At 33.4% G+C, this 6,685-nt stretch overlaps 1 pseudogene; it reads left to right on the top strand.

Moving 5' to 3' along the window:
* Positions 1-5,276: 5,276 nt before the first annotated feature.
* LOC131149767 (18.1 kDa class I heat shock protein-like) lies at positions 5,277-6,269 on the top strand (annotated as a pseudogene).
* The last annotated feature ends 416 nt before the right edge of the window (positions 6,270-6,685 follow it).

Below are 6,685 nucleotides of genomic sequence, written 5' to 3'. Positions count from 1 at the left end.
CTCATTCGGTCCAACGATTCAAGCACCTGAACCGTCAATCAATCTACAAGACAAGATTCAAAAGAAGGGGTACAAGAAATGCTCTCAAAAGAGCTTATTAGTACAAATTCAATCTATATACTTCAAAGCAATTCAAATGTGAAATTCAGATTGAACTCAAAGAGTGTATCACCAAATAGTCCTTTCAAGGGATGAAAGAATTTTCGAATTGTAGTACAAGATTTGAGATTGAGAGTCAGCAAAGTCTCAGCAAATTTCGTGCAAGATGAGAATGAGAGAGCCTTTGAGAGTTTGAGAGCAATTGAGAGAGTATGAGAACTATAATTGATTCTAGGTATTTTTAAAATCATTGGTCTTGGGGTTATTTATAGATTAATAAAATCATTTAACTTAATCCCCAAGTTTACTTGGGGTGGTGCCCAAGTTTTAAACGAGTTTGAGCCCCAAGCAACCTATTTTTCAAAAATATGTCTATTATAAAATTTAAAATCTATCACATGGCAGTAGCCTAAGGGCTTTCAGTCAGTCGCCTGTCAATAAATTACACAGTTAATTTTCATAGGAAGTAGGGTGGCAGTCGCCCATTACCTTATGGTCAGGCGCCTATCACTGAAATTCCCTGTTTTAAAAAATAGGCAAAAAGGTGACAGTAGCCTGATGAAACCTAGACAGGCTTCTCAGTTTGCCTCATCAGGCGCCTGTCAAGGTGTAGATAGTAGTCTGACGACCTTCTGTCTGTGTATTTTAAAGACCTTTAAAGTGTCATTCTATTGACAATATTCAGTCAGGCTCCTGTCAGGTAAAAAATATGGTTTTTAAAATATTTTTTTATTCACTCTCTTTGCTTCTCAATTCTTTGAATATCAAGTTGTTCTCTTTGAAAAACATGTTCCAAGTTTTAAAATTAAGGTCTCTAAGTTTCTTTATGCCTAATGAGCTTCAAAAAGAAATTTCATATATGAATCTACTTGAAGTACTTACAATATATGTTCTATTGACTCTCTTCATTTCTTGAACTCCTTGAAATCTTGAAATTACTGCTTTGAGTTCTCTTTGTTTCTGAACTTCAAATACTTATTGCTTTAAGGACTATTTGGTTCTGAGCTTCATTGATTCTTGAGCTTTCAATATTCATCATTTGAATTTTATATGAGCATTCAAAAGATGTTCCTTGATCATATGAAGTATGCTAGGCTTCAATATCTATTTTTCTTGAAATATCACAACTTTGAAGAATATTAAATAACCTTACTTTGTTATCATCAAAATTAAGAGTTGCAAGTCGTGTTTAGGCCAACATATATATATAACAGCTCATAAATCCTAAATTCTAACTATTGCCTTATAACACAAGTTACTCACCTAAAAACATTAATAATCATAATCATTGCTTTTCAGAATAACTGCAATCTTCAAAGAATCAAAGTAAGAAAAAGTAACAACATATCAATGAACAATGACAATTTTATTCTCACATATACATTTATTGTCACATATAAATTCATTTATTTAACCAAACCGTGGGAGTGTAGATTTGAGGTGGGTGGGGGTATATAGGTTGTTGAATGGAGAATAAAGTGTGATTAGATGACATTTAAATTTAATTTTATAACATTAACATACTTTACATCTTTTTTGTTAAAAGGATATTTTAGACTTTTAAATAATTGCATATTCAATGGGAGTTATAATTCAAACAAGGGATAGAATATAGTAACCTTAACTAATAGAATATTGTAACCTTAACTAATCAATTTATTCTTGTACTCATCAGTGTATAACATTTTATAAAAATTGGTGATCTCATTCTCAATTTGTGATTGATCCTTCATGTTGATTTTTTGAGTCTGATCTCTATTTTGATGCTGACAAAGCACAAGCATCTTATGTGTGTTTTTAAGTGGTTGAGTAGGGTTATAATTCAAACACACACATAAAGGAACGAGAAATGGAAGCCTGAAGGACTTAAAGACCATCTCTACTTATCGTATTCCAAGAGAAGAGCAAAGAAGAAGACATATTTTATTTGACTTGTAAATGCATTTAAAATTTTGTTTGTAAGAGTGCATGTCTTGCATGATATCAACCTTTCAAAGAAAACCCTTTTTTTTTAAAATGCCGAACTCATACACAAAGGTTTGAAAAATTATAAGGACTAAACTAGGTCAAAATTTGATTTTTATCAAAGCTCGATCGACCGGGCCCTAACTGCTTTATTTGGCTCAGTTGACCAATCATGCCTTAGGCCAAAAGTCAAAGTTTTACAAAACTCAATCGACCGACCATTTTTTCAATTAAGTTTCCTCAATCGACCGAACCTTGTAAAATTTGAATTACGCTTTAAGAATAGTCGACCAGTGCATTCACCAGTCGACCGGACCTCATTTTTTGACATATTTAAAAGCTCAGTCGACCAGCCATGGAAGAACAAAACATGCTCAGTCGACCGGCCTTCAAGGCTCAGCCGACTAAACCTACGAAGGTTTGGAAAATCGCCTAAGGTCAATCAATTGACACCTTCCTCAATCGACATACCCTCTCGGGTTGCTCAAAATTTTAGCGCTAAAATGCCCTTAATTTTTTATTAAATAATTTTAAAAATACCTTCTGTGTCCCTAACGGTCATTTTTCGTGGAAACTCTATATATAACCCCTTCATAAGCATAATTAGTAAGAAGATTAGCCCAAAATTTTTCTCAAAAATGCCTTATTTCTTATATTCTCTTTATTTTTACTTGAAAAATCTTTTTCCAAAGAGAGCTTTAATCTTTCCTTTCACTTCTTTCATTTGCAAATTGATTGCATTTGAGAGATTGTTGAAAGAAGTTGTTATTTGGGCATTTATTTCATTCAAAAGCATTTACTCTCACATAAGCTTTTATTTTTTAAATCATCCTTGAGAGTGAGCTTAAGGTCTCTTCCACATATTCTCTAAATAAATATTTTTAGGGAAACCTATTATAGCTTGAGAATCTTTACACATTCATTGTAAGATTCAAAAACTCATATTTTTCATTGCAAAAATTCATCTGAGCAAAAAACCCTGAGTTTCTTGAACAATAATTTTTTAATATCATTTTTTAGAAGAAAGCACTTGGGATTTCAAGATCTTTGAAAAAGCATATATTTTCATACTTCATATTTTGTCAAAGATCATTTACTATTATTTGGGTAAAAACCATTTGAAAGCAAAACCCTAAGTTCTCCTACACTTCATTGAAAAATAATTTTTGGAGAAATATTTTTGGGATTAAATCTTTAAAGTATTTTTATCATATACATCATTTTCAAAGATTGTAAAATTATTTTGAGAAAAATACTCATACTCTACCGAGCATAAATCATTTCATCTGAGTGCATTTTAGAACTTCAATTTATACACATATGCTTTTGTAGAAGTATTTCTTTGTACGCAAAAATTATTATCTTTGTATTCCAGGCGTGGCCTGAAGAGAAATACACTATCATGTAAGGTGTATAGGTATGACTCTAGGCCAATTAGGTGAGTTAGGGAGACTCCGCCCCATAAGGAGAGATTTGGTTCCGCCCGATAAGTAAACTGAGGAGACTCCGCCTTGTACGGAGAAACAGTTTGGCTCTACCTGATGAATTGAACTAAGGAGACTCCACCTCGTAAGGAGAATTGGTTTGGTTTCGCCTGTAAGTGAACCGAGGAGACTCCACCTCATAAAGAGTATTGTAAACAACATCACTCCACCCGGTAAAGTGAGCACTTAGTGGAATCCTTAAGTTGTTGGCCTAAGGTAAGGACGTAGGCAGTATTGGTCAAACCTCAATAAAAATATTGTGTCTTATTTCTCTTTCCCTTTGCTATTTAATTTTTGCACATGTGTGTTTGATTATTTATTGTATTGACTATTTTACATACATGTTTTAAACATTTATGGGATATTGGGATTGCTTAAAAAGACCCTAAGTTATGTAATATTGTTTGTGGTCCAGAATTAGGACATAATTAACTTAAGAATTTTTAATTACTCAATTCATCCCGTCCCCTCTTTGGAATACACCATTCACATCACTTCACCACCCTCCCTAAGTCTAATTCCAGCTCTTTAATGAGATTTTTTTCTCCTCCTTTCATTTGCCACCCTATGAAACAACTTACTGTTATGATCCCCCTCTTTTTAATCCACTTGACCATCGGCTTCTGGCGCCAACTCCTCTCTTCCCTAACAACCACACTCCACCAACCTATCCATAGTGTTATTCGAAATATCGTTTTGAATTCTCTGAGATATTCACAAACATATCTTTTTCCCCACTAATTTAGCTTGTTTTTGACAAACTTCAATTTTCTCAAACATTATCAAGAAAAGAATAGTGTGATATACATGCTCTTAAACCTAAAAAGGGTAGGGTCTCATCTAAATGAGATTTGATTCTAATAAAATCAAACAATGATTTTGGGCCTAATCAACACACTTTCTGTACAATATTAGGGAACTAGTCTTCCAAGAATTGCTAAACAAGAATTTTTCACGAGACAAAGCTTGTCTATCCCGAGGCCACCCAAGTGCAACAACCATTATTCGAAGGCACATCCCTAATGCTAGAATCTTGAATATAAAGACAATTTTTCATGCTAAATTTACATTTCATAAAAAAATACATATGATATAATATAATTTCATGCTATCAAAAACAAAACCTCATTTGCATTCATCATTTATTCAAATAAATTTAATCTGCATTTATCAATTATACATGAAATATTCAAACATTAAAAAAAAAAAAAAAAAAAAAAACCTTAAACCTCAAATTGGGGATTCCACAAGAATGCTTCAAATCATCAAATTGATTTCAATATAACCAAATTCAAGATATAAAATATCAATTTTTTATTACAAACTAATACAAATTTTTACTCAAATTTGAGAATCTCTCTCAAGTGGCAAACAATAACAACTAGGTTTAAACAATATCATGTAGAAAAATATACCTCATTTCCATTTCTTATATACTACCTTCCCATTATCCGGATTGTACAATCCAACCCAACGCTCACGTGCAAGCTCTTTTAATTAAAAGATGTTAGACCATCCAAAGTCTTTTAATTAAAAAATGGTGGATTGTACGGCATTTTTTTGGGCATATCGATTTCAAAAATAAAGTTCCACCCAAACTTTTGTTAAATATTTTTAATTAAAATAAATTTAAATTGGGAAAAAAAACACTTAACGCCCAAATTCATGAGATCAAATATTGAATTCTGCAATTTAGAACAAATTAAAAATAGGGAATGGTTTGTTTATTTATATTTTTTATGAACAAAAAATTGGTTGGAATATATCACTTGATTCACTCCTTCTGAATCCACACTACCAAACTGCAAATTTAAGACGTCGGGCATAAAAATCTCATCGAACAGCTGACTGACAAAATGGGTAAATTGATTTCGATTGGGAGCCAAATCAAATTCTTGGAAACCAACCGCATCGTGAAATTCCTACGGAGCGAAGAACGGGTCAAAAATCAAAATCACCGACAAAATACCTCCAATTCCCCCTCTCGTCCTTTTAAATACCGAATTTCTTACCAGAGATTGATTCACCAGTTCTTCGCAAAATTTTCTCGATAGCCAAACGCTACGTTTTTTTTTTTTTTCCTGTAAATTTTCCTCCTCCAATGTCGATCGTGCCCGGATTCTCCGGCGGCCGGCGAAGCAACGCCTACGATCCTTTCTCGATGGACGTTTGGGATCGGATCCGTACAGGGACTTCTCGTCTTCGCCGTTCGCCCCCAACCACGAGCTTGCATTTTCTCGGGAAACCTCCGCATTTGCGAGCGCGCGCATACACTGGAAGGAGACGCTGGAGGCGCACGTGTTCAAGGCGGATATGCCGGGGCTGAGGAAGGAGGAGGTGAAGGTGGAGGTAGAAGACGACAGGGTTCTGCAGATCAGCGGGGAGAGAAGCAGAGAGCAGGAGGAGAACAGCGACATGTGGCACCGAGTGGAGCGTAGCTCTGGCAAGTTCATGCGGCGGTTTCGGCTGCCGGAAAATGCGAAGATGGATCACGTGAGAGCTTCCATGGAACACGGCGTTCTCACAGTCACCGTCCCTAAGGAAGCCGGAAGGAAGCGCGACCTCAAGGCCATTGAGATCTCTGGTTAAACTAATTTAATTTCAATTGAGAATTAATGGTCAAATTTTTGTTTTGTTTTTGTGTTTTTTGGCTTTCGTTTTGTCAGCCAATAAATTTGTGAAAATAATAACAAAAACCCAATTTGGGTTTTCTTGGATCAATTAAACGTGTGTTAAAAAAAAAAAAAAAAATCAGATATACTGCCTCATTAACCATTATTCCTTTATTTGGCTCAATTTTTTTCGAATTTAAATTAAATAAAATTATAAATTAATTTCTATTTTATTAAGTAAAAATTATTTAAGTTCTTATACTTTTATTTGTTATAATTAAGGATATGCTTATTTTGTATATAAAAAATTGATAAAACTTACCGAGGTGTACAAAAAATATTGACTTAATAGTACCTTTTAATGTATTGCTATAAGAAAAATGAATCTATTGTCATAATTTTAATTGCATAAATTTAATAAAATATGTCTTTAATTGTACCAATAAAAATATAAAATTAATTAATTTCTCACTTAATATTACAGAGAATAACTTATTGTTTCATTCGATTTTCAAATTTTCAAAT

Source organism: Malania oleifera, chromosome 2 (assembly GCF_029873635.1).
Source record: "Malania oleifera isolate guangnan ecotype guangnan chromosome 2, ASM2987363v1, whole genome shotgun sequence".
Taxonomy (NCBI): domain Eukaryota; kingdom Viridiplantae; phylum Streptophyta; class Magnoliopsida; order Santalales; family Ximeniaceae; genus Malania; species Malania oleifera.
Note: the sequence above shows the minus strand (reverse complement) of the source record. Positions and strands in the feature narration are given on the sequence as shown.